Genomic DNA, 10,549 nt, shown 5'->3' with positions numbered 1-10,549 from the left:
AACAGGTTTAGCTCCTTTACATGCAGTTAAGTCCTTTAAAAGTACTGGATGCTGAGAGGTACAGAGCTGAGAACAGTTACAAACTCTGTGGGTAATTCCCACAGCACTGCTGAGATATGGAAGCACCCTTAATAATCAGATAGGAATGATTTCTTCAAATAGATATGGCTGTAGTTTACACTGCTATGTCATAACATTGCTAATTGCTGCATATTACTGAGCATGTACCACAAGCACAGGAAATCACCTGATGGTGCTAATCCAGCTGTAACACCTGAAGGTGCACACTGTTAAACTGAAGCCATACATCCTACATCCATGCAGGATGCACATATCTGTTTTCTTTGCATGCCACTGTGATACTATCTTGTCAGCCACTGTGTTCACACAGTCGTTAATATTGTCCCTGTCTGGAAGCTCTTGACCCTTGCCTCCACAGTCTACATAGCTCCCAGCTGTAGTTTCTTTCAGTATCCTATGAGGAAAGTCCATTGACCCCTACTCATACCATTCAAGTGCTTTTTTAGACCAAATTCTCAATGTTTTGAGTATTCATCCAAAGACACCATGGTCAAGCCTGTACAGCAAATTGCCTATTCTTTGGTACAAAATTTTGTTGTGGTTACTTTTTCTATTTCTGTGATAAAACACAATGACAGGGAAACGTATAAAAGAGAATTTAGCCAGGATTATGGTTCTTGGGAGTTAGAGGCAAAATCATGGCAACAGAAACAGCTGACACCTAGCTGTCTTGGTCCATAACCATAAGGAAGAGAGAAGATGACAGGCATTGCATGAGTCTTTGAAGCCTCAGAGTCTGCTCCCGTTGACACACCTCCTCCAACAAGATCATACTTCCTGATCCTTCCCAAACAGTTCCACCAACTAGAGATCAAGTATTTAAATTTAATGGAGGCCATTCTCATTAAAGAACCACAATCTATTTATACAATTTGAAGTTATATTTAAATAACTGTTACATGAAGAAAATAAATATATAAGAAACTATTGAGATTGTAAGGGATTCCTATTATCTATATTTTATTCAGTGCTTGTTTTACTCAGTAGCACTGTCTATGACACATTCTTGCAGCCCATTATTGTAGAACCAAGTTTTCCAAACAAAAGAATTGTATCTAGTGGTAAGATGCAGAAATGGGCCAACTATAGTGTTTGTGTCCCAACTGTTCCTTAATTGAGAAATTCCACAAAGGAACAAGTAAATTATATGCCTAAGCAATAGCTATTTGACCATGTCACACTAAATTAATAAGGAACAAGGCAGCTCAGCATAATATATTTCCAGTCACTTAAAAACTCAACATAATTTCTCTTTTTCTATTTGGAGTTTTTTAAATTTATATAAGTAATATGTTGTTAACTTTCATTTGATCCTCATAGTATTTTATGAGAAATTAAATGATCATCTATTGGTTTCAAAGTGGAGTGATTTTGCACAAAATACCACAGGCTGTGAACCATCTAGACAGAAGCATAATATTTCTTGCTATACTTTGATAGAGGGCTACAAATGAGTTCAACAAAATGCCTAAAGTTAATGAAGAAAATGTAGATAAATGATAGCAAGGTGATAGAGATAGATGGATACATACATATATAAATACATAAATTATAGATACAGGGTAGACTGATAGATGGCTAATTATTTGATTGACAGATATATATATATACATATATATATGTATATATATATCTATCTTCATTGTTTCTTTTTTCATTTCACACCATGAACCCCAATCCTACTTATCTTCCCTTCATTTATATCTGCCCTCCACCTTTCCAACCTTCCTTCTAACATACAAGAAAAAAAAAAAAAAAACCTCATGAAGCTGTAGCGTGTCACAGTGTGTCCCACCATATACCTTCTTGTCATATGTCTTTGCCTACAAATTTTGCAATGACTCCTTGGTCTGGTACAAGACCTCTTCTGCTAATCTATCAATATTAGAACCTCACTGGGACTTCTGTTGGATATCCTGTTATTGATCTGTATCATGGAGATCCTGTAATTTTGGATCTGTAGAACTGATGCTTCATGCACTCCAATAGTTCATCAGTGAGGTAGATGTTGGAATGGGCCAATTCAAATCATGGGATCTGGGTCTGAGAGGTGTCTGCCAGCTTTCCTGCTCTCGTGCCCTTAGAGATGGCTTCCTGGCAACTCTATCACCAGAGCTAGCTCTACCCTGTTACTTAGGTGAAGTGGATGCTTTGCTCTCCAGAGTGCTAAGGGACAGGGACAGTTTTCTTTGGGGGGGGGGGGTGTTCAATGTGCTTTATTCCCTTGAAATTACATCTGAAAAGAAAAACAAAAATTTTGTTTGGTTTAAATTTACGAGAATCGTGTAATCGCTTCATTTGTATTTCTAATTGGTCTTAAAGGTTTAAACGTTTTATATGTCTTGACTCTAGAGTATCGGCTCATAAGTTTTTGGACATGATTTAAAAGGTATAATGATGGTAACAAAAGTAAGTTTAAAACTGATGATCCAGGGTTAAAGTTATCTTAAGCAGCCCATGACATGACACAACCCAAGGAAAACAGACCTCTAAGATACTTGTAAATTGACATATGTTTTATGTGGTTCTTATCCTAGATATTAGACTTATAAGAAATAAAATTTAAAATAATGTCTCTTCAATAAGTTACACTGCAGGGACAGTTTTCGTATGACACCAGAGCAAGCTCTCCTGCTTGTCATAGGTGGTAAAGAATGAGGGAAGGAAGGAGGCATATCTCCCTCATCAGGGCCACTGAACAGCAGACAAGAGGCAGAGCTGGCCTGGCCTGCCTGTACTGTTGCTCTTGGGGCCAGCTTACCTGCAACCCCATGTCCAGGGCCAGCTCTTCCGTGTTGCCCAGGTAGGATGCAAGGCGCACTCTCCTGAGGGCTGTAGGTGAGAGGCAGGGTCAGCTCTCCTGCCTGTTTTGGGTAGGAAGGGGTAATAGTGGGGAAAGATACCTCTCTTCTTTTTATCTCCACATGACAGAGAAGTTTCAGGGTCAGCTCTCCCACTTGCATAACCCCCAGCAGGACTCCTCGGCTTTTTTCTTTCCCTATAGCTAATCATGATAGCACCAGGCTATTTCAGATTGGCTCCCTGTCTGGGCCCAGCCTCCAGATACCTAGCTGATCGTGCTTTCTTTGGTGAATGTTAGGCTACTGATCATTGAGATATTCATAGCTTCTCTCCTCTCTGCCATCTATGGATGCACATGTGACACAGCAGACACAGCTATACCTGCAATGCATGCCCCTAGGGGCCTATGAACAAACATGTATTTATATGTATAAGTGTGTATGTGAGAGAGAAAACAGCAAAGAGGGGAATCATAATCTTCACAGAACATAAATAAAAGTGAGCATGTTATATCTAATGATAAGGACTTCCTTGGTATGATCGGGATGGAGCAACAGAGGAAAGGATGGGTTATTTGACTGCAAAAAAAGTTTTCAGAGAAATTTAAGATATTAAATATGATGATAAGAATAAGTCTTGGCACTGGGATGATTCTCCTGTATACACCTGGCCACAGAATAGATGACAGGGTGTGCACAAGAGATCAAGTAATATGCAGAGTTTAACAAGCCATATAAAAAATCAGCTTTCCCACACAAGTTTCAAATACCTATGGGTTATCCAAGGGGATTTTTGTTTATTTGTTTTGCATTGTTTTTCTTTTTCAGTTGAATGGATGAGCTTGGGACTAGGAAGGAAGTTTGCACTGAAGTTGGAATCATTCATAGACGAGAAGATCCTGATCTAGATCTAGACTAGGCACGATTAAGCTGACTGGAGTGCAAGGAAGCCTCGAACCCTGAGAATGCAGCCCGAGGACTCCATCTTACATCTGTCTCCTCTGTCACATCGTTTACAGTGATTCTTTCCTTTTAGCTGGAAAGAGTAACAGGTTGTTATCTATTCGGAGGTACAATTGAGAGCAGTGCCTTTCTTTCTTGCCCTCTCTCCTCCCTCCCTCCTTCCTCCTCTACCATCTCCACTTTCTCTTTGCAATGAATCAACAAAGTACATGGTTTTCACGAACCATGTAATTAAGGAAATCAGGCTATGTTTTACTTTATCTTTTCTATGAGCTAATAGTGAAAGTTCTAGAAATTTAAGATTTTGTTTTGCTTTAGAAATAATAAATACTATCATTAAAATTATGTGATAATAATGAGACAAACTTTCTATTCATATTCTGAGGAATGCTAATAGCACTCCTTCTTGAGCATGGAGGTTTACCTCCTGTGTTTTATCCAGGGGGAGCATGAGAAATCATGATACACTGACAGAAAGTGGCACTCTACAGTCTCTGGATGCAGATAACCACATCACTCTCTATCCTATACTATGCTATTATATGTGATATTGTTTCCCATTGCTAAGTGGGGATCCTTTCCTGGTGCCTTTGTTTACTGGAATCACTTTGCTTCTATAGTAGAGTCAGGGTTAGAAGTTACAGAGCTGATTCTGCAAATAGCCACTGTCCCCCATTAAATAGCATGGAATCCCATTTCCCCAGGTTTGACACAAGTTGATGACTCCATACACAAACTAATGAAAATGAGTGTACCCCAGGACATTTGTGTTTTTCTTTCTGTGTAAATTAGTAAACTCTGGGAAATGTTCATCAGTTGAGTCAATCATTTTCCCCTGTAAATGCCATTGTTTTGGTAATGAGAACTCAGTTGAACATTTGATGGCTCAAATTAAGCAGAAGGAAACTAAATTCCAACCATTACATTAAATACTCACTCATGATCAGAAAGGATCTATAACACACATTTATATTTCTTCTTATGCAGATATTCCTGCAGCTGACCACAATAAGTAGACAGAGTGTCGATTTACCTATGTTTGCAAAGAGACATTATTTTAGGCAATATCGCATTGCCTAAAAAAACTATCACATGGATTTGATCAACTTTTAGTTAAAGCAGTAATTTTGAAAATTAACACTTCTGAGTACATTTTTATCAATACAGGGTTGAATAGCTCATCTGGCAGTCTTGTCTTAATGATTAAAGTGTCTCTTTAACAAATTCAATTGACCATTTAAAAGGTAATCAATTATTTTTGTTTTTGATCTGTAAATGCTATATCAAGGAAACCCCCAGACTCTTTGGAATAGAACTCCAGCATACACTTAGTTAACACTGCTTCTAAGTCACAGTTCCTCAGCCTATATTTGGTTCACATGAATACATTTACAAAACCAATTTTTACTCCATTAAACATCAAGAATGAAACTGTAATTTGAAAAGGGTTTCTTTATGAATTCATTTCTTCTTTATAAAAAGAACCCAAATGCTCATAAATAAATTTAGTAAGAACTTTAGGGATAGAAATTCATGATGCTCTGGTTTGGTTTAGAAATTCAAGATTAATTCTAAAACCAAGAATTTGCATAGAGAATGTTTAGAAAAGCATATGGAAGCATTATTTATGCCTATTCAAAACACTATATATATATACACACGTATATATGTATATACATATATATATAGGTTTCCATAAATACACACATAAACACACACACACACTCTCAGAACACAGACACACACAGACACACACGCACACACACAGACACACAAAGACACACACACACACACACACACACACACACACACTCTGAGGGATGAGGAGAATCTCCATAAGAGCAGTGGACTATTTGACCAAAACTCTGCTGCTGTGCATAAGAAATAGCTTTTTAATTTATTGGTTAAGGAAGTTCAAGAAACTTCCAAAACATGATAGCTATTGTCACTGCTGTTAGTTACCTCCTAGGACGTGAAGATAAGATCCTATTCAGCAAATATTAAATACATTGGACACAGGACGTGGATAGATGGGGCTAGAATTGACCTGGAAGCCTCCTCTCTAAATAATAGCTCTCATCATATCCAAAGGTGCTTTGTAAGTAGTCAAGAAAAGAAGCCATAGTGATACTCAGTTATAAAGTGTATGAATCATAGCAATTATCACCCATCCAAGGGATTCATAACACCAATTTATTTAGGGAATAACCAAAAGCTGTATAATTGGACTTAAGTCCTGCTCAATAAAAGGGAGTCCATGTTCAGTACTGTACAGTTACCATTCTACTCCCCATACCTGGAGAGGTCATGAACTGGAGAGAAGAGTTTACTGAAGCCCCTTGCCTAAACCAGTATAATCCTAAGCACATTCTGAATAGTTGTAGTCACAGATAAGTTTAGCTCTCAATCCTAATAAAAAAAATAATCCTCCTTTGCAATAGATAGAGACCATTACATTGATCCACAGCTGGTCCAAATACAAAAAAACAACCTACTGTTGGATGCTGAACCCTAAACAATATATATGCAGTACAACCCCTACACATAACACACAGAGAACACTGACAAAGAGGGGACAGAAAGATTGTGTGAGACTGAGCTCTAGTATATCTGCTGCAGGACAGTATCCTTTAGACATGGTAAGGGAGCAACATCTATAACGTCTCAACCATAAGGTTGCCAAACTAAAACCTGAACACAGACAATAGTGGTTTATGTCCTATGTGGATTGGGAAAATCTCAAAAGGCTCCACCCCTAGATGAAGAACTACATGTAATAAATCAGTGGTTGATTTGATAGAATCAGTCAAATCTGAGACCCCTAAGAGATTTTCCAATATAGCTTACCAAATGGTAAGGATACACACGCGCGTGCGCGCGCGCGCGCACACACACACACACACACACACACACCTGAATTTGGATGGAGTTGGTGGCATAGGTGGAGTGGTAGAAATAATGTGAATGTGGTTCTCGTGTATGAATTATAAAACAATAAGAAATGTAGTTTTACTTTAAAAAGTGAATTTACCTAAGTTTATAGCACCTAGATGTTTAATTATAAATTGTAAGTGTCATTTAAAAAGGAAGAAAGGCTTTTCCATTCTATAGAGTAGAAGAGAGGTTAGGCTATAGTAAGATTATCTGCCTGTCTGTCAATATATATATGGCTCATGTAACTTAGGCTGGCCTCAAACTTATTATGTAGCCAAGAAATCCTAATCTCTAATCTTCTTGCCCAGTGACACCCACTTTGTTCAGTGTTAGAGCCAGAGTGAATGGCCTCTTGCCTGAGCTACATTTCCAGCTAATTAAAAACTTTTGAAATTGAAAAAGATTGTTACTGCATTAAGGTAAGGCTATGACCAAGCTTTATACTGCTTCTGTTATATTGAAATGTTTATTTTTGCCCTAGACACATATTGATATATAAAGACACCAATATAGAATAAGAGTCTGTCTCAAAAAAATCTAAAAATAATATAGAAATAAAAATTCACATCTTCATAACAATAACTTCCATTTAAAGTTGCTTGGTGTTTCCCCCTGTGATTTCTCTGGGAAATGAAGTATCATTAATCTTATTAATTTGTCAGATGGGCATATCAGTGACTGGCTCAGAACAGCCTTATGAGTCAGAAGTTGAATCGGGATCAAACTGATGTGTTCACAGTTCTTCTTTCCAAAACTGACATGAAAATCGTAAACTCACCTTGTTATCAACAAGTTCTATTGCTTTAGCTGCATTGACTTTAATTCAATATAATTATTTTGGCTTTCTGTTTTGGTTACTTGTGGTAGTTTGTCCTATTAATATTAATTAAGGAACTGGAGAGATGGCTCTGTGGTGGTCACTGGGTACAATTCCAGAGGACCCAGGTTTAATTCTTAACACTTGTCTAGCTGCTCACAACCATCTGAAATGCCAGTCCCAGTGACTGATGGGAAAGGTCACTGAGAAGTCTTTAAATAGTAACACAAAGTCCACTACACTGCAGCCTCTGGGGTCTTAGCTTGATGTGCTCTTATTTTCAGCATCTATTTGTAGTTTCTTCAGATGTTTGTGGTGTTAATGCCAAGCATTTTACTTAAAATATTATCTAAAACTATTAATATTTTCTTAATGCATAAGACAGTAGTATTTTCTTAGTGTATTGCAAAACTTCTGTCTCATTTTAAGCATAAAGAACACAGCTTTTGTTCTCCTTTGTCCGTTTGTTTATTTTCTGTGATTGCGGTTTTGCCTGCACGTGCACCTGTGAGCCATGCGGATGCTCTGGCACTGGAGCTTTGCTGGTTGTGAATTTCCATGTGGGTCCTGGAAACTGAACCTGGGTCCTCTGGAAGAACAGCTACAGTGCTCTTAGCCATGCCAACCACCGCTTCAGTCCCATGACTAGTTATTATTTGATTATTATAAAAATAATTTATTTCTATGCTAACTACAAAAGCATGAGTGATGAAATCTAGTAACCCCGGTTCCTTGTGTGTTGTCAGATAGAAGACTCTAGTTCTTCCCTAATAAGTAGAACACTCTAATGTCAGGGTTGCTGATTTAACTCTTCTTAAATGTATTATCTTCGGGACTTAAATTTTCATGACAAATGCTGATAAAGGTTTTAGTCTGAACTGAGATAACATTTTAACTGTTTCCATTCCTAGGCTTACTAGTGCAATACCATCTATGTCCCGCAGCTCGTAGGGGTTGAAGAAATTATTGGAATGTTGGTTGTACCATGCTTTTCAATTTGAATTTCCTGGCAAGATAATGAGTATTTATTTAGTTAGCCACTATTGTAGACTTCATCTAGAGGTATTACATAATTGTCTTAAAGTAAAATGAAGGGATAGGCCTTAAAACTCTTCACATGAGGAAATTGTTCAAGAAGCTACATAACCTTGTTTATCAGTGGTGCGGCTGCCATGCAAGACAAGCCTGTTTTTCTGTGAGGTTGGGGACAGTTTCAATGCATCAATGTTTCTCTGAAGAAGAAACACTATGCACCTAAGGTTTGTTAGAGAATCTTGTTAGATTGCAAATTTCAATATAGTTGCTAAATATGACTGACTACGTTTTTAGGTGTGGGAGAAATTAGAACATTCCAGTTGAAACTGAGTCATTAATGCTGTCTCCTGGCCAGTAATGATGTTTGGGACTAACGTCAGTCCCAGCACATCCCTCTCTCATATATAAGAAGACCAAATACAAATGTTCTTGGTTATTTTTTTCTTTTATACTCTTTGTTTTTATAAACACTTGTTTCTAGTGATAGAAATGAAGAACTTTCTGAGAATCTGAATATATTCTCAACAGTGAGTGACAATATAGAAAATGTATTTAAAAGCTACTTGTTAAAACAGTAGTGTGGGAAAGGTAATCAAAATATTAGATATGTCTCACTTATAAAATCAAATCATCTTGGGCCAGTGATATGGCTCAGCAGACAAAATTTCTTGTTGACAAGTTTGGCAACCTGAGTTTCATAACCTGGACTTAGACAGTGGAGGCTGTTCTCTGACTACACACACACACACACACACACACACACACACACACACATACACTGAAATTAGCAAGTCGACACAAATATGCCTACTTCACACAAGATAAATAAGTGTAATGAATGCATACAGGATCTTGAGAGCAAACCAACAACCACTAGAAAATACACAAGAATCAGTTCTACCTCCTATGGTGAGAGTGTAAACCTTGACTGTGAATGAGCATTAGAAAGGCAGTGGCTGAGTCTAATGCTGTATGAAAAATAGCAAATATTATAATTACCAGTAATGGTGTTAGCCAACTGTGCACCCTATAAACTACAAGACCAACCTACCAGGTAAGATGTAACCACCGGTAAAAGAGTCTTTTAACTATTGTGGGAATAAATGACCAGCATTTTTGATTTAATCTGAAGCCTACTCTGCACATGAGAATTCAGGCATGACACTGTATACAGTTAAAAAAAATGGGTGAGCAAATTACCTTCTAAATACATGTGTGTATTCTCAAAGAAAAATGCTACCCCCCCCCACACACACCTTCACCTGGAAAGCCTCTCTTTGCCATGTGTAGTGGTGGATACAGAGATATAGGGTTGGCTAAGGTACTGAGGGTAAACACTAAATATGGAATATATATTATCTCTTCTAAAGTCCAGGAAATACCATGGAAAAGGAGATTGAATGGAAGCAAGAATATACCAAGACATTCTGAAATGCAATCTTCTGGGCATTAAGCAGCCATCACAACTGCAATCTCATAGTAACTACAGCTGCCTGAAGTGGAAATACACAACACAGGGCTTGTTCATAGTCACTCTGGTAGAGATTAGGGTACCCTACCTCTTATTGGCTTCTGACAGATTTAGAAAACTGTCATTGTCTTTGGTTATATACTCACAGATGAGCCTACTAGGTTTCCATAAATATTTTAAATCTATGCTCACACAGACAGCTAAGAACAAATTTAGTGTATTAACAAACAAAATAAAATGTCATTGTAGGGAAGGGATTTGTACAGAGAAGATGATATGTTGCTAGGGTAAGGAGAAAATAAGAGTATGGAGATCAAAGGAAACAGAAAATACTCCCCTCTCCCTCTCCCTCTCCCCTCTCCCCCTCCCCCTCCCTCTCTCCCTCTCCCTCTCCCTCTCCCTCCCTCTCTCCCTCTCCCTCTCCCCTCTCCCTCTCCCCTCCCCCTC

At 38.0% G+C, this 10,549-nt stretch overlaps 1 pseudogene; it reads right to left on the bottom strand.

Moving 5' to 3' along the window:
* Positions 1-3,173: 3,173 nt before the first annotated feature.
* On the bottom strand, positions 3,174-3,276 carry LOC127697977 (uncharacterized; annotated as a pseudogene).
* Positions 3,277-10,549: the final 7,273 nt, after the last annotated feature.

The sequence above is a fragment of the Apodemus sylvaticus genome, chromosome 12 (genome assembly GCF_947179515.1).
Source record: "Apodemus sylvaticus chromosome 12, mApoSyl1.1, whole genome shotgun sequence".
Classification (NCBI taxonomy): domain Eukaryota; kingdom Metazoa; phylum Chordata; class Mammalia; order Rodentia; family Muridae; genus Apodemus; species Apodemus sylvaticus.
This window is presented reverse-complemented; position numbering and strand designations above follow the sequence as displayed.